The sequence below is a fragment of the Bombina bombina genome, chromosome 5, assembly GCF_027579735.1.
Source record: "Bombina bombina isolate aBomBom1 chromosome 5, aBomBom1.pri, whole genome shotgun sequence".
Taxonomy (NCBI): Eukaryota; Metazoa; Chordata; class Amphibia; order Anura; family Bombinatoridae; genus Bombina; species Bombina bombina.
Genome location: NC_069503.1, coordinates 529,978,299 through 530,004,682, shown reverse-complemented (window position 1 = coordinate 530,004,682; position 26,384 = coordinate 529,978,299). Strand labels below are relative to the sequence as shown.

The following is a 26,384-nucleotide window of genomic DNA, read 5'->3' as shown; positions in this document are numbered from 1 at the left end:
TAAAGGCTGTGTGTGCATGTCCCTTTAAGACTGTTCCCTTTTGCTTTTGGAGATATAACCAGTCCTGCATTATTGTTGGTCACCCCATACCAATTTTTAAAGTAAAATATTGCTGTATATCCAAGAAAATAACTTACATTTAATTAAATGTTGTTAAATCTGCTAGAAAAAAAAAACATTATACAAATGAACTTGTTTAGTCAGAAATTCACTTTTCATCATGTAGTGTTACATACAAATAAAGTATGTTTAAAAAAAAAAAAGGAAAAAAAAAAAACCTTTATTCTGATTGGTTGCTGTATGCCACATGATCATAAAGCCATGAGGTTGCTTCTGGAAGGCTGAAATTGCGCCAAAAAAATTGTGAGATGTTTGTGCAGGTGAGATTTGCATTACTTTGTTGTGTTAAATATGTGATTTGTATCTTATATTCAGCAGTGATATTTATATCATGTGTTTGCCTGCAGATGAGTGTGTATATGAGACCATGATTATTGTCTGCTTATTATGCTTTTGATGTGACCTAGTAAATGGTTTAGCTGCAATGCAGAATCCTATAAATGCACTATCTTCATTACGTGTGCTTTACCCATTAATACTGTAAGCATTTTGCTGTTAAACTTTTACAAAAGATTTCTTGCTGTTTATAAACATTTAGTTGTGTAGCATTGATTTGATCTATAGCTCAGATTACAAATAAGAGACCATACTCTTTATTTCAGTGGATAAAAAGTTCCTAAGTAAATGAGTTACAGCTCTGCAGTGTAAAAAACAAACTGCTTTGTACTGACTGAATGGAATGTGTAGCTTGTTTGTGTGTAAGCCCATAATTAGGCTAGGAAGGAACGGAAACTCTTGCAATGGCAGATTAATATTATTTTTAGTGTAAGAGATCAGTCTGTAAATATCTCTAGAAGTATCCAATAGAAATAGCCAACATTTTACATAAATGGGTGTATTACTCACTTGCACAAGGAAGATTTTTTTTAAATATTTTTTTTTTTTTTTTTTTTAAAAAGGAAAAAACTTGCCTGCTAGTATATTACTCTTTTTAAATTTATACAGTGGGCTTTGTGTTGTTTGAGCATGTTTTGTATACAGTATTGTGTAAATGCTTCTATTTAACCCTTTCGTGACAGGGTTAAAGTGCCTACATCGAAACAACTGTTCCGATGTAGACAAATTGAAACTACGCGATCGTGCATACGATCGCGAGATTTCAATTATTGGATCGCATCTGGGGGGCGTCCCTACAATCCTAGGAACGCCCTCCAGACCGCGATTAAATCCCTGAAGCACAGAAGGCTTCAGGACAGCCGTTAGTTATGACGTTCCATTCCGTCATAACGGCTTTAAAGCCCAGTCTAATTATGACGGAATGGAACGGCATAACGGCTTTAAAAGGTTAAATGTATTTATGCACATTTCTGTTTTTACCTTTCTATTTAAAGGGACAGTATACAGTGAAATTGTTGTTTGCTTAATGTATTTCCAATGACTTGTTATACCAGCTGCAGAGTATATAAAGTGTATGGGGAATTGCATTTTCAGGTTTATTTATAAGATATTAAATTTCTGGTTTTAAACTTGGTTGACTGACCTTGCAGGTACAATTTATCTCATTATGTTACCAGTTTGTGTACACACATTTGCTTCCTTATCTTGTCTGTTTGTAAACCAAACCCCAATACTTACAATGGAAAAGTATTTTATTTAGTTATCTCTTCTACCCACCAGGAGTGTCATTTCTTCTGCTGGCTGTGTTTACATAGTTTGTCAATTACTTGGACTTAAAGGGACAGTCTAGTCAGACTTAAACTTTCATGATTCAGATAGTGCATGCAATTTTAAACAACTTTCCAATTTGCTTTGTTCTTTTTGTATTCTTAGTGTAAAGCTAACCTAGGTAGGCTCATAAGCCCTTGGAGGCCGCCTCTTATCTGAATGTATTTGACAGTTTTTACTGCTAGTGGGCTTTAGTTCATGTGTTTCATATAAATAACATTGTGCATGTGGCTGTGGATTTATTTAAGAGTAAGCACATTTATTGCCTGACATGCAAGTCTGTCAAAAGATCTGAGATAAGGAGGCAGTCTTCAGAAGCATTGATACAAGTTAATCAGAGGTAAAAAGTATATTTCTATAACAGCGTTGGTTATGCAAAACTAGGGAATAGCTAATAAAGGGATTATGATGTAAAATATTTTACTAACACATTACAAGTTAATTGCTTTTATTTTGATTAAGCAACTACAAGTATATGAAATCATTAAAGGGACAGTATACACCAATTTTCATTTAAAGGGACACTGAACCCAAATTTTTTCTTTCGTGATTCAGATAGAGCATGCAACTTTCTAATTTACCCCTATTATCAAATTTTCTTTATTCTCTTGGTATCTTTATTTGAAATGCAAGAATGTAAGTTTAGATGCCGGCCCATTTTTGGTGAACAACCTGGGTTGTCCTTTCTGATTGGTGGATAAATTCATCCACCAATAAAAAAGTGCTATCCAGAGTTCTGAACGAAAAAAAAAGCTTAGATGCTTTCTTTTTCAAATAAAGATAGCCAGAGAACGAAGAAAAATTAATAAGAGTAAATTAGAAAGTTGCTTAAAATTGCATGCTCTATCTGAATCACGAAAGAAAAAATTTGGGTTCAGTGTCCCTTTAACTGCATGTAATAGACACTACTATAAAGAATAAGATACACAGATACTGATCTAAAAATCCAGTATAAAACCTTTTACAAACGTACTTGGGAGCTCCCAGTTTAGCACTGTTGATGAGGTAGTCTGGGGCACTCGCTGTAAGGGGCTTGGTAAACAAAACAGACACTTTTCTTCATTTAAAATATAGCTGTTATAGTTCTGCTGGTCTCATAATAGAAAATGAACACCCACTGCATGCAGATCTGCTCAAATTGAGCTGCAGACACGGAGGATGCTTTGTGGTTGCCTTGGAGATGTCAGCTTGCAGAGAAGGCTGATTGGTTGCCGGTGCACCAGCATTCTCAAACACTGCTCAGTTTCTGTGCGCGGATGAATAAGCCAGGCAGTCTGCATGAGCAGGTGTACACAGGGGTCGTATGACTGCCCTGCCCTGGGAAGCTCATAAATTTGAAATGCACAAACAATATTAATGGATTTTAATTATAAAAATGTAAATGTCAAGTAAATTTTTTTTTTTTTTAAATGGTTTTTGTTCCCAAAATGACTGTCATTTTAAGTCCAAAAACCTTCAGTATAGGTTGGGATACCACAGGCTAAATCAGCTATTTCAAATGCCAAAATAAGGGTAAACTAGCTACTTGTAAACAATGCAATGCACTCCAGCAGGTAAAATGTATGTATGTTCTCTCTCATCTCTCTCTCACAGGCTAAATAATGGTTTCTCAAATTATTATAATAAATCCCTTAGTATACTGTTGCCATAGCCTGACTACCTCTGCTAGGTTACTTCTCTGGAATCTATAATGTAAATGCATTAAGTCTATTTTGTCTCTTCTAGCTGGCTTGTTTGGAATATCTGTCCAGCTCAAAAATGGCTCCAGCGGTGTTGGATGGCAGAATGGTTTTATGGAAACTTCAAGCATATGACAGCTTAATTTTCTTCCACAAGGCTGAGACCCCAGGTTGCAGGTAAGTACAGGTTATTAATATGTAGGTGTCACATGGTCACTGGCAGATGTTATAGTGAGCTCTCTGCACATGGTGGCAGCTGTAGTTACGGACACTAAGAGCAGTCCGCGGCTGCTCCTGGTGCCCGTGACTACAGCTGTAAAGCTATGGTGGGGTGTAAACTGTTTCTGAAGCCTCTGGACATGTGACTAGTCTAAAATAATTAATTTCTACCCCTAGGATTATATTTTATTTCCCCCTATTTTCAAAGACTGCTTAACAGCATAATTTACTTCTCTCCCATAAAACCCAACATGGTCACTGGCAGACGTTACAGTGAGCTCTCTGCACATGGTGGCAGCTGTAGTTACGGACACTAAGAGCAGTCCGCACCTGCTCCTGGTGCCCGTGACTACAGCTGTAAGGCTATGGTGGGGCGTAAACTGTTTCTGAAGCCTTTGGTCATGTATAGTCTAATATAAATTACTGCCTCTAGCATGGCATTCCCCCCCCCCCTTATTTTCAATGGCTGCTTAACAGCATAATTTTACTTTCTTCCCTCCTGATAGTCCCAACATGGTCACTGGCAGACGCTACAGTGAGCGCTCTGCACATGGTGGCAGCTGTAGTTACGGACACTAAGAGCAGTCCGCACCTGCTCCTGGTGCCCGCGACTACAGCTGTAAGGCTATGGTGGGGCGTAAACTGTTTCTGAAGCCTTTGGGCATGTATAGTCTAAAATAAATTATTGCCTCTAGCATGGCATTTTATCCCCCCCTTATTTTCAATGGCTGCTTAACAGCATAATTTTACTTTCTTCCCTCCTGATAGTCCCAACATGGTCACTGGCAGACGTTACAGTGAGCTCTCTGCGCATGGTGGCAGCTGTAGTTACGGACACTAAGAGCAGTCCGCACCTGCTCCTGGTGCCCGTGGCTACAGCTGTAAGGCTATGGTGGGGTGTAAACTGTTTCTGAAGCCTTTGGGCATGTATAGTCTAAAATAAATTACTGCCTCTAGCATGGCATTTTATCCCCCCCCCCCCCCCCCTTATTTTCAATGGCTGTTTAACAGCATAATTTACTTTCTTCTGACCTGTTAGACCCAACATGATCACTGGCAGATGTTACAGTGAGCTCTCTGCACATGGTGGCAGCTGTTTTTTTGGACATATGGAGCAGTGCGCGCCTGCTCCCTGTGCCCATGGATACAGCTGTAAAACTATGGTGGATTGTAAATTGTCTCTTGACGCCTATGAGCATGATATTTTAAAATAAAATAATTTACCTCTAATATAGCATTTTGAATTTTCCCTTTTTCCCCTATTTTTCAAAGTAAAGTTTCTGACTTTATAGTCTATATTAAATAAAAGTAGCCAAATGCATTTCTCCTATTAAAGTACATGACCACTATATCTCTCCTTTTCAAAGTACTCTAAGGACCCTTGTCTTGTTTTCCTACATGACTGCTTCACACATGCTATATCCAAGTAACTCCTCTTTGGCAAAGATCTCTTTTCCATATGTTTATTAGCGGTAGGTACAGTAAACGGTCTTCATAGCAGCTGTGTATTTGGGAAGTGGAAGCAGCGGGCCCCTGCTGAAGCTACCCAAGGCTAGTTATATACTGTGGTACATTACAAGTTTGTCTCCTCAGCTTTAGGTCATGCTCCCCATCATATGTCCCATGCAAGCCAAACCTAGAAAATGCACAGCTAACATTCATGGTAAACTCTTGTTGTATTTATTATTGCTCTGTCACTGCCTATAATTACCAAATCTTTACTAACCCAATTCCTGATCCTTTTATACCATTCCACAGACACCTGGATTTCTTACTCTTCTTTCCCTTCTTATGCTCTTTATTTTATAATTGTTGCATTTATGAACTTAACTTAAACCCACTAAATAGATTAGCTGTACAGCCCAGAATATAGACTGTAAGACTTTATGTTCATATCTAAGGTTCATTCTTATAAGTGTTTTATCTCTGCATTTTCTACTTGAGTATTAACTATAGGCAATGCAAATTTACCACAATGTCCTGTTTCTTATGTTAAAGGGATAATCCAGCCAAAATTGGAAACCACATGGGTGCATTTCGGTATTGAACAGAAGCAATTTTGTAATATACATGCATTATCAAAAATGCTTCTAATAAAAGCTATAGCTGTTTCCAAAGTGTATTTAAGTATGCACCGTGCACCAGCATTTTAAACACAGCACTTGCTTAGAGAGCCTAAGGTGCTGGTACCGTCTGGTAATTACTCAATTTGTTCATTGCTGACATGATACAAGCCCCGGTGATGATCTGAGCAGCTGCATTATTTAAAATGTGGGTATAGTGACAATATCTAGCAATGCTTCACATGCACGTGCAGAGAAAAATGTTAACACTAAAATAGTGATAACTTTTACTAGAAACATTTTTGCTAATAAATGTATATTGTAAATATGTTTCTATTCAAAGATGTAATTAATCTATGTGCATTTAGATTTTGACTGGAATGTCCCTTTAAGTAGTATGTATTTTTTTTTTTCCCCCCGTATCTGCAGGTGATGCTAAAGTTCAGATCTACAGCACCAGGTGACATACAGCCAACACTTAGTGTCTACTTCATTGTCAAAAGAAATGTCTGTGGCTCCTTTGTTACAACAGGTAAGAGTTAAATTGTTGTAAAATACATTAAATTCATAGTATTCAAGCTGTTTCCTGTATAACAGTAGATCATTTTTGTTGCAGACATATAATAGTATAATTAAATGGTGATAAAAGTCAAACATTACATGCTCTAATTTGTTATTAGCAAATGGAATTTTAAGACTAGCGACCCTGCATTATTGTGTGTTTTAACCCGCAAAGGGGTAAACACAGAGTAGAAGTACTTCTTCGGACCAGCAAAGCAGTGCTGGTCCCAATTGGTGGCGCTAGTTAAACATCTGAGTTGTGTTACTGATTGTATCTGCTTGGGACTAAACACATAGCATTAGACAATGTCCTGCTCAAGACCCACAGAGCACTGCTAGTCCCAAGCAGAAAGCGCTGCTGATTGGGACCGGCACTGCTCTGGGTGTCCCAAGCAGTATTTCTACTGTGTGTTAACCCACACAGTGGTGCAGGATCACTAGCCTTAAAATTACATATTCTAACTAATGTAATTTTACCACTATAATGACCCTGTAATGTTGTCCACTTGTCCTTGCAGTGTCTTTTTGAGGCCTGACTGTACTTTTTATCAAAGGAATAGGGAAAGAATTTGATAGTCCTAGTGTATATCTATCTTGTCTCTTAAAGGGGCATTACATAGTATGTTGTGGGGCAATATAGCTTTTTTTTATTTTTTTCCCTGAGATAAAAGTGTTTTAGCTTCTTAAGCAAGATTGACGAGCATAGGCGGCTATTAAAGGGACAGGTGTGTGTTTTTTTTTTTTTTTTTTTTTTCCTCTGATTACTTTGTATCTAAGAACCTTCTGAAAGCCCCCGTAACACATGAATGTGACTATATCAAATCTATTGAGTTGCATTTAGTATTGTGCTATGCTTACTCTTAAATAACTCCTTGTGCCTGAACACAGTATTATCTATATGGCCCACAGTCTCTTGTTGTTTAAAGCAATTTAAAAAATGTGGTAAGAGGCAGCCCGAAGGGCTTAGAAATTAGCATATGACCCTACCTAGGTTTAGTTTCAACCAAGAATAAGAAGAAAACAAAACAAATTTGATAATAAAAGTAAATTGGAAAGTTGAATAAAATTACAAGTCCTATCTGAATAATAAAAGTTTAATTTTGACTAGACTGTCCCTTTTAATGTAAATGTTTACTTGCTTGCACATGGGATCATAATAACAGCCAGTGGTAAAAAAAAAAATAATTAAACTTAAAGGGACAGTCTAGTCCAAAAAAAACTTTCATGATTTAGATAGGGCATGTAATTTTAAACAATTTTCCAATTTACTTTTATCACCAATTTTTCTTTGTTCTCTTGGTATTAGTTGAAAGCTTAACTTAGGAGGTTTATATGCTAATTTCTTAGACCTTGAAGGCCGCCTCTTAATGCATTTTAACAGTTTTTTCACCACTAGAGGGTGTTAGTTCATGTTTTTCATATAGATAACACTGTGCTCGTGCACGTGAAGTTACCTGGGAGCCATCACTGATTGGCTAAACTGCAAGTCTGTCAAAAGAACAAATAAAGGGGCAGTCTGCAGAGGCTTAGATACAAGATAATCACAGAGGTAAAATATATATAAATATAACTGTTGGTTATGCAAAACTAGGGAATGGGTAAACAAGGGATTATCTATCTTTTAAAACAATAACCATTCTGGTGTAGACTGTCCCTTTAAAGGGACAGTACACTGTAAAATAGTTTTTATATTAATTTATTTTCAGTGACTTGTTTATACCAGCTGCAGTAGATAAAATGTGAGAAATTGCATTTTCAGGTTTTTTTGTGTATATGAAGTAGCTGGTTTTGTGCTTCTAAACCACAGCCTATTACAATGGTTTGAGCTTCAGGTAATATCCTAGCTCATTATGTTATCACTTTGTGTACACACACTTGCTTCCTTATCTTAGTCTGGAATACTAAAGCTCAATACATAGAGGGAACAATGGAAAATGATCATTTTATTACTTGACTATCCTGCACCCCACTGTGAGTGCCATTTCTTCTGCTGGCTGTGTTTACTTAGGCTATTCAAAAGCTGAGACTCCAGTATCAAAACTTTCAGTATAGGTTGGGAAACCACAAGCTAAATAAACTATTTCAAATGCCAAAATAGGGGTAAAGGAGTTACTTAGAAACAATTAAATGCACTCCAGCAGGTAAAAGGGATCATTGAGAACAATTTAAATTGGAGAACATTTTTAGGTGAACTGTCCTTTTTAAAATATCACTCTATCTAATCCATTTAAACAAGTTTTTCCTATTTTATTTCGGTTATCAATTTTGCTTAGTATCCTTTTGTTAAAGGGACAGTCTACACCAGAATTGTCATGGTTTAAAAAGATAGATAATCCCTTTATTACCCATTCCCCAGTTTTGCATAACCAACACTGTTATGTTAAATATACTTTTTACCTCTGATTACCTTGTATCTAAGCTTCTGCAGACTGCCCTCTTATTTCAGTTCTTTCGACAGACTTTGTATTTTACATGCACACTCCTGGGCTCCTTTCAGCCGACTTGGCTTTATTCAACAAAGGATACCAAAAAGAATAAAGCAAATTTGGTAATAGAAATATAAATTGGAAAGTTGTTAAAAATTATATACTGTAGCTGAATCGTGAATGTTTAATTTATAAGTCAAGCATCCTAGAGTATATTTTAAAACCATGTTTAAGTTTAAATATTACTGTATTTTCTTATGTGTTGTAATTTAATTTAGTTTCTGTGTCCCTATGTCACTTTTGTTATGTTAACATATATTATATATACATCATTGGGAAACAGATGTGAAAGATAGAAAATACTTTCTTTCCATTACCTTTTAGACAGAGCTAATAAGTTGTTCTTATAATCTGTACATGAATGATCATATTTGTGTTTATCATGCAGTGCGAGAAGCAAACTTCACTACACCCCCCTTCTCTGTATTTGCCTTTTAGGGATAACTACTTTTTATAGCTACTTATGTATTGCTGTGCAAGAACTGAAACTTTGTTTCCTCTCAACAGATGTAGCAATGTGAAGCGAGAGGCCATAATATACAGAGAGGTCTTTACTTCAACTGCGTCTGCTGACATCCAGGCTGCAAGTTGGTAAGGACAGAGACTGGGGCTACTGTTGCCTTTCCCATATATTAGATTCAATTTTGTAACAAACTGCTTTATAAAGCAGAAACCTTAATGCTGCTGTTAAGCTAAGGTTTTATGATTTGATGTTTGATCATTTGCCACAACAAAGGCAGGAGGTATACATTGTATTCTGTGTTTGACAACTGTGTTTATAGGCAGTGGGGACAATGCGGCCGACTGCTCTCACCACCCATGATCATGGAAAGCTAGGCAGATTCCAATCTGTACCTCCAAATGCCTTTTGGCATTTTTTTTTCTTTGTCTATTGTGAATGTATATCTGTCTCCTGTGCATCTCCCATTAACATTTTGTTTAAGGTTATCCGGTCAAGCTGCTGTTTGCTGCATGAAAAGGACACTTCTGCTGCTCAAGATTTGCTACGTCATTCTGCTGCACAAGATGAAAATTCGCTGGGACACCATTCAAGTATGACAAGGATTCAACCAGATTAGTCAGTCATCAGACGTGTTCAGAATGCTACGTTGATATATATGTATAATGTTTGATGATTATTCTGTATAAAGTTAATTTGTAGTATGGTAACTGAACACATTGAATTCTGTGTCTGCTGAAGTGTTCACGGATAGTGAGAGTAGAGTGCGGCTGCTCATGGGCTCGTGCGGCTGTGATCATGGGAAGCTAATCAGATTTCAGTTTGGTTATCTATTGTACAATATTTCTATAATTATGTATAATATCTATAATTATGTATGATTGTTATGTATAATATGTTTGGCTTAAATATGGGAAAGGCAACTTTAACTCTGTACTTTTTGTACACTGGGTGCATTTAGAGCACCAGGTTGTCTAGTTTCTTACACTAATTTTGTTTTCTGTATATAGATTTTGTTTTATATACAGATGTTCAAGCACTGGACAAAATGTCTACATGAAACATTTCTCCGTTACATCAGCCCAGGTAAGCATGAGTGGTTGTGAAGATGTAGCATTTACAACTTTCAATGCTTGCATTTTTGTTTCCCTGCATCTAAAAGGGATATAAAAACCCAAATGTTTTTATTTCATGATTCCGATAGAGCATGCAACTTTCCAATTTACTCATATTATCAAATTTTTGTTGTTCTCTTAATCTTTATTTGAAAAAGCAGGAATGTAAGCTTAGGAGGCCACCCATTTTTGATTCAGAACCCTGGGTAGCGCTTGCTGATTTATTGGCTACATTTAGCCACCAATCAGCAAGCGCTACCCAGAACATTTGGGTTTCATATCCCTTTTTATGTTCTGCTTACTTGGTTTTGTCATAGCAATGGCACTTAATGCTAAGTCACTAAGGTTCCGGGTTTAAAAATTCACATGGCCCAGGTGGAAGGAATATCTATGTCTACCTCACTTCTAAATTCACTTCAATTTTCTCTTGGTATTTCTGGTCAAAAAAAGACATATCCTACAGTAAAGGGAGCTAGCTGCTTATTGGTTCCTGCAGACATTTGTCTCTTGTGATTGGCTAACTAGATGTGTTCAGCTAGCTGCCAGTAGTGCAATGTTCTTTCAGCAAAGGATAACAAGAGAATGAAGCCAATTTGATAATAGAAGTAATAAGGAAAGCTGTTTTAAAATTGTTTATTTCCAAATCGCAAAACTTAAGCATTTGGCATTTTTAAGGATTTCAACTTGTTTTGTCACCATCTCATAGGTTCATCAGTATAGATAAAATGTGACTATTGTAACACATCTAGAACTCGCACACCCTCTATATAAACTGTACCTTGTTCAGTTACTTCATTTCCTATTGCCTCTATAGGTGAGAACTGGTTCTGGGATGCTGTAATGATCACTAACGCTTTGCTTCAGTCTGTCAGAATATTTGTGTACAACTTTATTTTACTTCTGTTTATAATGTACCTCACACTTTATTTTACTTCTGTTTATAATGTACCTCACGCTTTATTTTACTTCTGTTTATAATGTACCTCACGCTTTATTTTACTTCTGTTTATAATGTACCTCACGCTTTATTTTACTTCTGTTTATAATGTACCTCACGCTTTATTTTACTTCTGTTTATAATATACCTCACGCTTTATTTTACTTCTGTTTATAATGTACCTCACACTTTATTTTTTATTTTTTCCCCCTTTTTGCTTAAACTTCTTTTCCTAAAAAGAAAAATATACCCTGTGAGCTTGTGCACGTGCTCAGTTAGGGGCTTGTTCCCCCAGAAAGTGTGAATATAAAAAGACTGCAAAATTTTGATGTCTTAAAACTGCATGTCATTTCTGAATCATTCAAAGTTTATTTTGACTTCAGTGTCTCTTTAATTCTGTATTAAGACAAATGGTTTCAGATCTGATGGAGTTGTACTTTTAAAGCGACAACCAAATGCTGAATCATTTGAAAGTGATGTAGCAAATCTGTAAAAGGCTGACAATAAAATAGTATCTCTGTAAAAAATGACTGTATGTGACCTCTGTGTCTTTGGTAGCCTCATCCCATTATAGAGCAAATGTAAGCATCTGTATGCTTGTCCCAGGACTAGCACAGGATCATGCCCCTTAGATGTCCCTTTATTTCCGTTCTCTGCTTTACTATGATTAATTTTTTGTTAAATCCCACAAGATAACGGTAAAGTATGAACTTGGCACAGACTTATGAAATTCCTGACAGTGTAGGGGTTAATTATGTAGCTTGTAAGATTAAGTGTGGCTGTAGTGTGTTTTTGTTTTGTTTTTTTTCCTTTTGTGCAGTGTAGGATTCACACACGGCTCTCTTTTCTCGAGTGGGACATGCAGAATAGAGCAATCTCGCCACTGTCAGCTAGATTGCCACAGAAAGCCCAGGACAGCGGCATCCTTTAGGGATAATAAACTACTGCGCCTGTACGGCACTGTTAGTTAAGGGGTTAAACGGAAAAAATGCATATTGCTGAATGAGTTGATACCAGTTGTAGGTGTTCCCTGAATACAACATATTCAAATGGATGCAGTTGAGGAGAAAAGTGTACACCATGTCTACTGTATGTTATTCTCTAGGGTTTGTAGGAATTCCCCATCCAGCTCCCTTTCTGCTACCGGTGCATCCTGGTTCAGCCCCTTTGTGATGTCATCACGTGCGTACGTGGTGACATCACCAGCACTCCTGTGAAGCCTGGGAGTGCCGTCCATTAGGTCACTAATGGTCCCTGGCCTGCAGTTCATGTGATTACCAAAAAACAATTTTGATCTGCGATTCCCCACCTTTGTGCATTGTTATGTAGTGCTCCAGACACCTACCCATGTATCTACTCAACAAAGAATACCATGAGTATGAAGCAAATTTGAGAGCAAGAAGAAATTGGAAAAGAGAAATTGTGGGTTTAATATCCCTTTTTAAAGGAATAGGAAGTGGTAGTATACATTTGTAAGTGAAGGATACTACCACTTACTATTCCTTTAAAAAGGGATATTAAACCCACAATCTTTTCCAATTTCTTTTTGCACACAAATTTGCTTCATTCTTATGGTATTCTTTGAGTAAATACATAGGTAGGTGTTTTGTTTTGTTTGTAGTATGTGTGAGCTATATAACATAGCATATGTATATTGCTGCTTGCAATCTGTATACTTTTAATTGGGGGGGGAGGGGGTTGTTTTATATTCTTAATCCAGATTAGCATTTAGTTCTAGGTAGCTTCTTATTAAAGGGACATTAAACCCAAAATATTTCTTTCATTATTCAGATAGAGAATACAATTTTAAACAGCATCCCAATTTACTTCTATTATCTAATTTGCTTAATTCTTCAGATATCCTTTGTTGAAGAAAAAGCTATGCACATGGGTGAGCCAATCACACGAGGAATCTATGTGTAGCCACCAATCAGCAGCTACTGAGCCTATCTAGATATGCTTTTCCGCACATGATATTAAGAGAATTAAGCAAATTAGATAATAGAAGTAATTTAGAAAGTCGTTTAACATTACATGCTCTTTCTGAATCATTAAATAAAAAATGTGGGTTTCATGTCCCTTTAAAGGTACATTGAACCGAAATGGTTTCTTTCATGATTCAGATAGAGCATGGAATTTTAAGCAACTTTCTAATTTACTCCTATTATCAAATTTTCTTTGTTCTCTTGCTATCTTTATTTTAAAAGCAGGAATGTGATGCATAGGAGCCAGCCCATTTTAGGTTCAGCACCATGGATAGCGCTTGCTTATTGGAAGCTTACATTTACCCACCAATAAGCAAGCATAACCCCAGGTTCTCAACCAGAAATGAGCCGGCTCCTATGCATCAATTCCTGCTTTTTAAATAAAGATAGCAAGAGAACGAAGAAAATTTGATATTAGGAGTAAATGAGAAATTTGCTTAAAATTGCATTATCTATCTGAATCACAAAAAGAAAAAAATTGGGTTTAGTGTTCCTTTTTAATGTGTCTGCACCATGTAGTGGGTTAATACTCGCTAAGACATCATTTTTCCCTCCTGTGCTGGCTTCGGTCTTCAAAACTGCACTTTTTATTTTAAACTTTTAGTGGTGCCAATTGATGAAGCTGCCATCTCTCGTATTCTTGCACCCTGTGTGACCTTAGCAGCGCACATTCACAAATCAATTGTTGGATCCTGTTCCTTACACTTCACTTTAACTCATACAATAGAGAGTGGAATCTTTACAATTTTGCGTGTGGTGGCATTTACTCATTCTATTTCTGTAAACTACAGTTATTTTCTAATGTTTGGGCGCCTGAAAACAATGTATGTTATATGGGTACCTCACAAAAAAAGCTTAACATTTGGGGAGCAAACCACAAAAAACAACTCAATCTATAGGCCTTGATCAGCAGCAGTAGTTTTATTTTTTCTCTGATACTAGAACTTTTGGTAATCTTGTTCATTTTTCAGGACAACCTATGTCTCTGTATCATGTTATGTCTATTAGCAAATTTATATTCTATTATCCTATGTTAAGTAAAACAAAATAAAAAAAATAGGCATATAGGTTCAGGAGCATCCATGTGTCAGGAGAACCATATTGTAGGAGTTTTACAAAAATGCTTGTAACAATATTGTACATTGTGTGTAGTCTGCTGCCATCTAGTGCTCAAAAGCATTCTTGCAAAACTGCTGCCTTACAGTTCTCCAGACAAGTGCACACTTTCTACAGAAGTATCTCTTAAAGAATTGCATGAAAATAAAGTACATTTGCTAATATAAGTAATAAGTTTTTGGCTTTTTTTTTTCCAACTTGCTGTTACACAAAAAATATAAATTGGGGATTGTTTAAGCCTAGCAATAAATCATTGTTGATGTATTAGATTACAAAATGTAAATATAGTCGAGCAATATTTAATTGCTGGAACATCTTTCAGTGCTCCTTGCAAATAAGAGGAAGCCGAATTACATGTTGCAAAATTTGTATTTTGACATTTAAAAGCCCTTATTGTCTAATAGCGTTGGCTTCATGTCTAGCAGCCTTCATCATAAGATGATCCTGATGTGATTTATAAATATTACTTAAAGGGAATGTAAAGTTAAAGCGTTTACCTAAAGTGAAACGATAGAAGGTAAATGAATGAGTTTCATTTTTTAAATCTTTAGGATATACTTATTGAGAGATTTCACTATAAACGCTACACTGATAAGAGCTCAAGCTCCGGTCGCCATTTTCATCAATTGATTGACAGATGACTCATCTGCGTTCAATCCCTTTGCACAATTGTCACTGCCCGGGGGGAAAACTATTAGTTTATTGCAGATGAGTCATCTGTCAATCAATTGATGAAAATGGCGACCGGAGCTTGAGCTCTTATCCGTGTAGCGTTTATAGTGAAATATATCTGAAGGTTAAGTATATCTTAAAAAAAAAATGAATGAGGGTTTAATTCATGAAATCTTCTTTTTAACTTCTATCATTTCACTTTAGGTAAACACTTTAACTTTACATTTCCTTTAAAGTGACACTAAATCCCCCCCCCCCCAAAAAAAAGCTTTCATGATTTAGAACAGGCAACTTTCTAATTTAATCCCATTATCACCTTCTTTGTTCTCTTGCTATCTTTATTTTAAAAAGCAGGAATGTTTAGCTTAGGAGCCTGTCCATTTTTGGTTGAGAACCTGGGTTATGCTTGCTTATTGGTGACTTACCCATAAGCAAGCACTATCCAGGGTTCTGAACTTAAAATGAGCCAGCTGGTAAGCTTTACATTCCTGCTTTTTAAATAAAGATAGCAAGAGAACAGAAAAATTAATAGGAGTAAATTAGAAAGTTGATTAAAATTGCTGCTCTTTCTAATCCATGAAAGAGAACAAATGGGTTTAGTGTCCCTTTTTAAACCAAATCGCACATTAATTGCTGAGTTTTTAACACGTGTTGATTAAATGATAATTTGAACTACAAATATTTATTTGCTTATTTTATCTGAATACTGCCTTACATTTTAGTTAGGTGGTCTGTAAAATTAGCTGGTGGTACCCACTAAATATGCCCTGAGGAGAACACTTTATAATATAGATGTGTTATTATTTTGTGATGTGTACCCATTCCAGTTTATTTGCGTAAAGGGACCATAATGTGATGGGTACATGGTTATTTATCAGGCTATTGTTCTTCCTCTTGATTGTGACGTTCACTTTAATCTCTTGAACTCTTTTTGCACTTCTACGTTTATTTAAAGTACATTTTGTTAATATAAGTAAATTGCATAGTCTCTTAAAATTACTGGACCAGAGAAGTTTGTCACTTTAATCTCCCTTCTGATTGTGAATATATTAACATATATGTCCCTTGAAAGGAAAACTTACTGTAGAAAAGGGAGTAGTGTATGACGTAAAGCGCACTGTAGGTTATAGATTTTATGATACAGGGCTAAAACACTCACAGAAAATGTAGCCACCCTGGTGGGATGATGAAGTTGCTGAGTGGGGGCAGTGCAATACTTTGGCAGAAAATGTTATAATACAAAGCGCACATTAATTGCACAATTTTGTATAAAAGTTTTTAATTTAGGCAAGAAAACATTTAAAAAAATGAATATTAGCTATTTTAGCTTAATATTGGCTTACATTTTATCTGGGGTCAGTAAAATAGTAGACTAGTGCCCTAATCAAAAAGGTCTTGGGGAGAACACTTTCACTTTATCCATAAAATTCTTTCAGGGTTCTTTAATTCAAAATTTTACATTTTGAGCTCCATTTTATAATTTATAACTTTGTTTAACACTAAAAAAAAAAGTCTTCTAATACCATCTGCTGAAATGTAAAATTGTTTTTAAGGTGACACAACTTATGGAAGCGTATTTAGAAAATGAAAGCTAATTTTGCTATTGTGAAGATAAAATTAGAGGTGGTGAAAAATATAACGGTTTCTAGTGGGACCAAGCTTGTTTTGAGAGGTATTTTCTAATTGCTGTAAAATATATATGGCACTACGAGAGCATTAACGCTTTCTTTTTTTTCTTCCTCAGCATGTGTGACCGTGTATGGAGAGATGCTCACTTCACCTCTTGTTTACGCAGAAGAAATGCTTCCACGCTGTCGCTAGATGATTCTCACTCATTACAATGGCACCATGATGACTGCTTACAGGTAAGGGCAGACTGGAGCTACTGTTGCCTTTTCCTATATGGCATATGCTTTATTGTTATTAACTTGCAGTGACTGCTAGATTTTATTTGTTGTGACCTCCTGTTCAACCAGTTGTCAATAGACCACTGGAAAGACTTACATTTGTGTTTGCATCAGCAAACAGACTTTCAATTGCAGCTATCAGGCATTTTCTTTGCCCGGTGCTCATGCCTTTTATAGCTTGAGGGCTGACCCAGTTGTTAATGTTTACTTCATGTGCTATCTCTCTGAGCCTAAGGGAAATAGGTAGGGAAATGTCTCTTCTTAACATGGTCAGAAGGTAAACATTTCATTCTGTGACTGCCAACTGTGTCTTCTGGCTGTGGGAGCAGAGTGCGGCTGTTCCCACATTCTGTGGTCATGGGAAGTGGAAGCAGAGTGCAATCGGTTCCTTTGGCCATGCATAGTTAGGGAAATTGCCTTTGGCACACTTTTTCCTTAAGTGATGATGTGATAGCATGTGTTGTGAATTCTTAGCAATTGGGTAGGTAGTTACCAAAAGTTGTATGGCCTCTCCGTTTCCCCCCTCCATTTGTCTGTATATACCATCACTTTTCACTTCATTCTTGTTTTGCACGTCTGCATATACAACTGTGGGAAGGATTCCTACAGTTCTTCATTGCTTCAAATAAAGAATTATTTACCGGTTGGATCTTCCGTATGTTACAGAAGGCCAACCTTGATGGATGAGCTACATCAGCTCATCTGAAAATACTTCAGTTTGTGTTTGCATCAGCAAACGGACTTTCAATTAGATCTACCAGGCATTTTCTTTGCCCGGTGCTCATGCCTTTTTATGGCTTGAGCGCTGACCCAGTGTTAATGTTTACTTCATGTGCTATCTCTCTGAGCCTAAGGGAAATAGTTAGGGAAATGTCTTCTCAACATGGTCCGAAGGTAAACATTTCATTCTGTGACTGCCAACTGTGTCTACTGGCTGTGGGAGCAGAGTGCGGCTGTTCCCACATTCTGTGGTCATGGGAAGTGGAAGCAGAGTGCAATCGGTTCCTTTGGCCATGCATAGTTAGGGAAATTGCCTTTGGCACACTTTTTCCTTAAGTGATGATGTGATAGCATGTGTTGTGAATTCTTAGCAATTGGGTAGGTAGTTACCAAAAGTTGTATGGCCTCTCAGTTTTCCCCTCCATTTGTCTGTATATACCATCACTTTTCACTTCATTCTTGTTTTGCACGTCTGCATATACAACTGTGGAAAGGATTCCTACAGTTCTTCATTGCTTCAAATAAAGAATTATTTACCGGTTGGATCTTCCGTATGTTACAGAAGGCCAACCTTGATGGATGAGCTACATCAGCTCATCTGAAAATACTTCAGTTTGTGTTTGCATCAGCAAACGGACTTTCAATTAGATCTACCAGGCATTTTCTTTGCCCGGTGCTCATGCCTTTTTATGGCTTGAGCGCTGACCCAGTGTTAATGTTTACTTCATGTGCTATCTCTCTGAGCCTAAGGGAAATAGTTAGGGAAATGTCTTCTCAACATGGTCCGAAGGTAAACATTTCATTCTGTGACTGCCAACTGTGTCTACTGGCTGTGGGAGCAGAGTGCGGCTGTTCCCACATTCTGTGGTCATGGGAAGTGGAAGCAGAGTGCAATCGGTTCCTTTGGCCATGCATAGTTAGGGAAATTGCCTTTGGCACACTTTTTCCTTAAGTGATGATGTGATAGCATGTGTTGTGAATTCTTAGCAATTGGGTAGGTAGTTACCAAAAGTTGTATGGCCTCTCAGTTTTCCCCTCCATTTGTCTGTATATACCATCACTTTTCACTTCATTCTTGTTTTGCACGTCTGCATATACAACTGTGGAAAGGATTCCTACAGTTCTTCATTGCTTCAAATAAAGAATTATTTACCGGTTGGATCTTCCGTATGTTACAGAAGGCCAACCTTGATGGATGAGCTACATCAGCTCATCTGAAAATACTTCAGTTTGTGTTTGCATCAGCAAACGGACTTTCAATTAGATCTACCAGGCATTTTCTTTGCCCGGTGCTCATGCCTTTTTATGGCTTGAGCGCTGACCCAGTGTTAATGTTTACTTCATGTGCTATCTCTCTGAGCCTAAGGGAAATAGTTAGGGAAATGTCTTCTCAACATGGTCCGAAGGTAAACATTTCATTCTGTGACTGCCAACTGTGTCTACTGGCTGTGGGAGCAGAGTGCGGCTGTTCCCACATTCTGTGGTCATGGGAAGTGGAAGCAGAGTGCAATCGGTTCTTTTGGCCATGCATAGTTAGGGAAGTTGCCTTTGGCACACTATTCCCTTATGTGATGAGCTGATAGCATGTGTTGTGGATTCTTAGCAATTGGGTAGGTAGTGACCAAAATGTAAATGGTCCCTCAATTTGTCTCTCCATACCGTCAGTGGTTCAAAGAAATTTCTTTATCGGTGGGGTCTTCAGGATGTGACTGACCTTGATGGAACAGTTACAAGCAATCATCTGAAAAGACTTCAATTTGTGTAATTGGGCATTTTCTTTGCCTTGTACTTATGCTTTCATAGGTGTGAGGAATCGATGCACGTTCATGCTCCTTGGTGGAGAGGGTGATACAGCCGAGCGGCTCTGAAGCCTTGACTTGTCTGAATTGCACTGTGTGCATTCTCCTTGTGAGTACCCTGTATATTGAATACATGTGAATCTCCAAGTATAAGAGACTGCATAATAAGGCATCTCTTCTACTTAATATTGTATTGAGATCATCTGGTCACAGATATTTCTCAACTGACTTTTTAATCAATTTTCTCCAATTGTGTGATCATTTGTTTTGCCTTTTTTGATTGTACTATCATATTTTACAGTCTGTCATATATTGTATTTGTGTGCGCACCTCTGATACGATATTGTGTAAAATATTGTTTGTTTTTTTTTTATGGCTTGAGCGCAGACCCAGTTGTTAATGTTTACTTCATGTGCTATCTCTCTGAGCCTAAGGGATATAGGTAGGGAAATGTCTTCTCAACATGGTCCGAAGGTAAACATTTCATTCTGTGACTGCCAACTGTGTCTACTGGCTGTGGGAGCAGAGTGCGGCTGTTCCCACATTCTGTGGTCATGGGAAGTGGAAGCAGAGTGCAATCGGTTCTTTTGGCCATGCATAGTTAAGGAAAAAGTGTGCCAAAGGCAACTTCCCTATGTTATGAGCTGATAGCATGTGTTGAATTCTTAGCAATTTGGGTACATAGTCAAAATTTGTGTCTCCATACCTTCTGTGGTTCAAAGATTTCTTTACCGGTGGGATCTTCAGGATGTGGCAAACATTCTTTCAATTACAGCAATCAGGCATTTTCTTTGCCCGGTGCTTATGCTTTCATAGGTGTGAGGAATCAACAAGCGTTCATGCTCCTTGGTGGAGAGGGTGAATAAGCCAAGATGCTCCGAAGCCTTGGCTTGTCTGAATTGCACTGTTTGCATTCTCCTTGTGAGTACCCTGTATATTGAATACATGTGAATCTCCAAGTATAAGAGAGACTGCATAATAAGGCATCTCTTCTACTTTTGTCTTTTAGGACATAGTTTTTATTTTTCTCCATTCGATGAGAACAGACTGCTCATAATATTGTATTGAGATCATCTGGTCACAGATATTTCTCAACTGACTTTTTAATCAATTTTCTCCAATTGTGTGATCATTTGTTTTGCCTTTTTTGATTGTACTGTCATATTTTACAGTCTGTCATATATTGTATTTGTGTGCGCACCTCTGATACGATATTGTGTACAATATTGTTTGTTTTTTATGGCTTGTGTGCTGACCCAGTTAATGTTTACTTCATGTGCTATCTCTCTGAGCTTATGGGAAATAGTTAGGGAAATGTCTCTTCTTAACATGGTCAGAAGGTAAACATTTTATTCTGTGACTGCCAACTGTGTTTATGGGCTGTGGGAGCAGAGTGCGGCTGTTCCCACATTCTGTGTTCATGGGAAGTGGAAGCAGAGTGCAATCGGTTCTTTTGGCCATGCATAGTTAGGGAAGTTGCCTTTGGCACACTTTTCCCGTATGTGATGAGCTGATAGCATGTGTTGTGAATTCTTAGCAATTGGGTAGTTAGTGACCAAAAGGTAAATGGTCCCTCCATTTGTCTCTCCATACCTTCAGTGGTTGAAAGATTTCTTTACCGTTGGGGTCTTCAGGATGTGACTGACCTTGATCGAACGGTTACAAGAAATCCTCTGAAAAGACTTCAATTTGTGTAATTGGGCATTTTCTTTGCCCGGTGCTTATGCTTTTATAGGTGTGAGGAATCAACACGCGTTCATGCTCCTTGGTGGAGAGGGTGAATCAGCTGAGCGGCTCCCAAGTCTTGGCTTTTCTGAATTGCACCGTGTGCGTTCTCCTTGTGAGTACCCTGTATATTGAATACATGTGAATCTCCAAGTATAAGACTGCATAATAAGGCATCTCTTCTACTTTTTGTCTTTTAGGACATTTTATTTTTCACTGTTCAAAGAGAGCTGACTGCTCATAATATTGGATTGAGATCATCTGGTCACAGATATTTCTCAACTGACTTTTTAATCAATTTACCCCGATTGTGTGATCATTTGTTTTGCCTTTTTTGATTGTACTATCATATTTTACAGTCTGTCATATATTGTATTTGTGTGCGCACCTCTGATACGATATTGTGTACAATATTATTTTTTATTTTTTTTTATGGCTTGAGCGCAGACCCAGTTAATGTTTACTTCATGTGCTATCTCTGAGCCTAAGGGATATAGGTAGGGAAATGTCTTCTCAACATGGTCAGAAGGTAAACATTTCATTCTGTGACTGCCAACTGTGTCTACTGGCTGTGGGAGCAGAGTGCGGCTGTTCCCACATTCTGTGGTCATGGGAAGTGGAAGCAGAGTGCAATCGGTTCTTTTGGCCATGCATAGTTAGGGAAGTTGCCTTTGGCACACTTTTCCCTTATGTGATGATGTGATAGCATGTGTTGTGAATTCTTAGCAATTGGGTAGGTAGTGACTAAAAGGTAAATGGTTCCTCCATTTGTCTCTCCATACCTTCAGTGGTTGAAAGATTTCTTTACCGGTGGGGTCTTCAAGATGTGACCGATGACTGACCTTGATGGAACGGTTACAAGAAATCCTCTGAAAAGACTTCAATTTGTGTAATTGGGCATTTTCTTTGCCCGGTGCTTATGCTTTCATAGGTGTGAGGAATCAACACGCGTTCATGCTCCTTGGTGGAGAGGGTGAATAAGCCGAGCGGCTCCGAAGCCTTGGCTTGTCTGAATTGCACTGTGTGCATTCTCCTTGTGAGTACCCTGTATATTGAATACATGTGAATCTCCAAGTATAAGAGAGACTGCATAAAAAGGCATCTCTTCTACTTTTGTCTTTTTTAGGACATTTTATTTTTCACCATTCGAAGAGAGCTGACTGCTCATAATATTGTATTGAGATCATCTGGTCACAGATATTTCTCAACTGACTTTTTAATCAATTTACCCCGATTGTGTGATCTATTTTATTTTTTGATTGTACTATCATATTTTACAGTCTATCATATATTGTATTTGTGTGCGCACCTCTGATACTATATTGTGTACAATATTATTATTTTTTATTTTTTTTATGGCTTGAGCGCAGACCCAGTTGTTAATGTTTACTTCATGTGCTATCTCTCTGAGCCTAAGGGATATAGGTAGGGAAATGTCTTCTCAACATGGTCCGAAGGTAAACATTTCATTCTGTGACTGCGAACTGTGTCTACTGGCTGTGGGAGCAGAGTGCGGCTGTTCCCACATTCTGTGGTCATGGGAAGTGGAAGCAGAGTGTAATCGGTTCTTTTGGCCATGCATAGTTAGGGAAGTTGCCTTTGGCACACTTTTCCCTTATGTGATGAGCTGATAGCATGTGTTGTGGATTCTTAGCAATTGGGTAGGTAGTGACCAAAAGGTAAATGGTCCCTCCTATTTGTCTCTCCATACCTTCAGTGGTTCAAAGAAATTTCTTTACCGGTGGGGTCTTCAGAATATGACTGACCTTGATGGAACAGTTACAAGAAATCATCTGAAAAGACTTCAATTTGTGTAATTGGGCATTTTCTTTGCCTGGTACTTATGCTTTCATAGGTGTGAGGAATCGATGCACGTTCATGCTCCTTGGTGGAGAGGGTGATACAGCCGAGCGGCTCCGAAGCCTTGGCTTGTCTGAATTGCACTGTGTGCGTTCTCCTTGTGAGTACCCTGTATATTGAATACATGTGAATCTCCAAGTATAAGAAACTGCATAATAAGGCATCTCTTCTTTTTGTCTTTTAGAACATCGTTTGTATTTTTCACCATTCGAAGAGAGCTGACTGCTCATAATATTGGATTGAGATCATCTGGTCACAGATATTTCTCAACTGACTTTTTAATCAATTTTCCCCAATTGTGTGATCATTTGTTTTGCCTTTTTTGATTGTACTATCATATTTTACAGTCTGTCATATATTGTATTTGAGTGCGCACCTCTGATACGATATTGTGTACAATATTGTTTGGTTTTTTAGGGAAGTTGCCTTTGGCACAATTTTCCCTTATGTGATGAGCTGATAGTATGTGTTGTGAATTCTTAGCAGTTGGGTAGGTAGTCCCCAAAAGAGAAATGGTTTCCATACCATAACTTTTCATGTCATTCTTGTTTTTCACTTCAAATAGAATTCTTCACCGTTTAGATTTTCATGCAAAACAGACAGAGGACATTTCTCAAATCAAATTGTTGATATGGTTTTTTTTATGCTAATATGGGAAAGGCAACAGCTCTGTACATTTGTATACTTGATGCACCTAAAGCATCAAGTTGTCTGGTTTCTTACGCTAAGTGTGTGTTTGGTTTTTTTTTTTTTTTTTTTTTTTTTTTTTCAGATTACAGAGAACCTAATCGAACGCCTTTCTGCAACTATTGAATAATTGGAACACAACTTGTAACTTTAGCCCAGTGACATCAAGCTAGGTAAGAATGAACGGTTTTGCTTTTGGTAGTGTATTGACATACAGGAATGGTTAATAGCATATTTGCTCACTTGCTTTGTAATCGGACTGATCACAGCAGTGACTTATTTAAAGGGCCACTAAACCCAAAAATTTTCTTTCATTATTCAGTTAGAGAATACAATTTTAAACAACATTCAAATTTACTTCTATTATCTAATTTGTTTTATTTTCTAGATATCCTTTGTTGAAGAAATAGCAATGCATATGGGTGAACCAATCGCACGAGGCATCTATGTGCACGCACCAATCAGCAGCTACTGAGCCTATCTAGATATGCTTTTCAGCAAAGAATATCAAGAGAATGAAACAAAGTAGATAATAGAAGTAAATTAGAATGTTTAAAATTGCACACTCTTTCTAATTAATGAAAGAAAATTGGGGTTTCATGTTCCTTTTAATATGCAGCGTATTGTTTAAGCACTGGACTGGAAGTGAAGATTTTTGTCTGTTTTAGAAGGAAAAATAAAATGTGTTGTCCTAATGAAATAAAAATATACATTCCTATTTTTATAATCCCTTTTTATAAAGAGGACCCTATAAAAGTTTAGTTGTCTAGAACAGGGGTTCTTAAAATTTTGCAGACTGTGGTACAATTGGCAGTGCAAATAAAATAGGTATTTTCAAATTATATTACACTATATTTAACCAATCAAGTTAATCCAAACAGCCCATGGTACTTACTGTGTTGCTGCTCGTGACTCAAAGTGTAAATCTAAAAAGACTGCACATCTTAATGGTGGTAGTAAATTGGAAAGTTGTTAAAAATTGCATGTTCTATCTGAATCATAAAGATTTAAATGTTTAATTTTGACTTGTGTCCCTTTTTTGAGCTAGCCAAAGCACAAATTGCACAATTTAATATAATTTGATTTTATTATAAATTATATAAAGAGGAAAGCGGTGTTACAACATTTGAACAAACTTAAAGTAGATATAGGTATGTTACAAGAAACGCACCTTGACGAGTTAGAGAAAGTCAGAAGCTTAAATGGGGTTGGGTTGGCTAAGTAGTATATGCCCCAGGTACGCACAAGAAAAAAAGGTGTGGCCGTACTGTTTAAGAAAAATTTGCAATATCAAATTTTTAGAAAAGTAGACTCACAGGGTAGATTTATTATTCTAGAAATGGAGTTCGGGGGAAAAAAAATAACTGCAATATATATGGCCCAAATGAGAAGAAAAGGTGTTTTTGGAAAACAATCCCAAGACAAATTGATGGGGGCAGACAGAAATGTTATTTTGGGTGGGGATCTGAATATGGTAGCATCTGGACTATTACATAGGAAACAACATGCGGGTAGGCAGCAATTGGGGAATAGAGACACTAGAACATTTAAACAGTTTTGTTATAACTTGGAACTCATAGATATATGGGGGAATACTTTCCCAGACAGTAAGGAATATACTTGTTTAACTAAGGCATACAAATCTCTGTCGCGCATTGATATGTTTCTGATCAGTAAGAATCTGTTTACCCTGCTTCAAAAGACAACAATCACCCAATTACCATCTCTGATCATGCACCAGTCCTGCTCTCTCTGATAATTAACGCCAGTAACTTACCAAATAGGCTCTCTTTTCCAAATTACCTATATACAAATTTGAAATTTCTGAATTTTCTGCCTAGTTTATGGGAAGAATATTATGCCAAGAATAAAGAATCAGTTGAAAATATAGAGATACTATGGCAGGCATTTAAGGCAGTTGCTCGGGGAGAAATAATAGCCTTCTTGGTTAAAACAAAGAAGGCAATAAATAACTATTGGTTGCAGCTCACAAATCAGGTTATCAACAAATACCAAATATATATACAGAATAATAATAGTGAGAACTGGAAACGGTATTTAGGGATGAGGGATGACTGGTGCATGGCGAGAGAAACACAAGCAGAAATTAGGCGGAATAGTAAGTTCATGTCTTATGGTAACAAGACAGGGAAATTCCTAGCTAAAATGATCAATTTTCAGAAGTCGAGTAAAAATATAACTTCCATTAAAGTAAAAGATTAAGTCCTTACTCAGCCATTAGAGATTATTAAGGAATTTCAACAATACTTTCAAAACCTGTATGGGGAGAAAGAAATAGCTATGTTATTGTTCAGATGATTGTATTGTAGGATGGAAACTTCTGTTTGGCATGAATGTTTGTCCCATGTGCTCATTTTTTTTTTTTTTTTATTGCAGGTTCTGTCATAGCTGTCTCTTTAAAGATGAACAATTAAACTTATATACACACATGGTGCGCACAGGGAAAAAAAGGTGATTATGGCAGAAGTGCAGCATTTTTCTTCGACTACCTTGAACGATAAACATGGATGTAATTTGGATTTATGACCTCTGCCTGCTATTTTAAATGTTGTGTTGCTGTGTGTCAATAAAGCTCTGACTTCTCTTA

The 26,384-nt window shown here is 37.2% G+C and overlaps 1 long non-coding RNA gene across 2 annotated transcripts; it reads left to right on the top strand.

Annotated features, from left to right (window-relative positions):
* The first annotated feature begins 326 nt into the window (after positions 1-326).
* LOC128660547 (uncharacterized) lies at positions 327-26,384 on the top strand. Of its 2 annotated transcripts, XR_008402551.1 has the most exons (9): positions 327-380; positions 3,511-3,641; positions 6,176-6,278; positions 9,301-9,384; positions 9,738-9,913; positions 10,264-10,339; positions 16,823-16,943; positions 23,862-23,949; positions 26,174-26,384. It is a non-coding gene; the product is annotated as an uncharacterized LOC128660547 (long non-coding RNA). The 2 variants fall into 2 exon arrangements; XR_008402550.1 differs by lacking the exon at positions 9,738-9,913.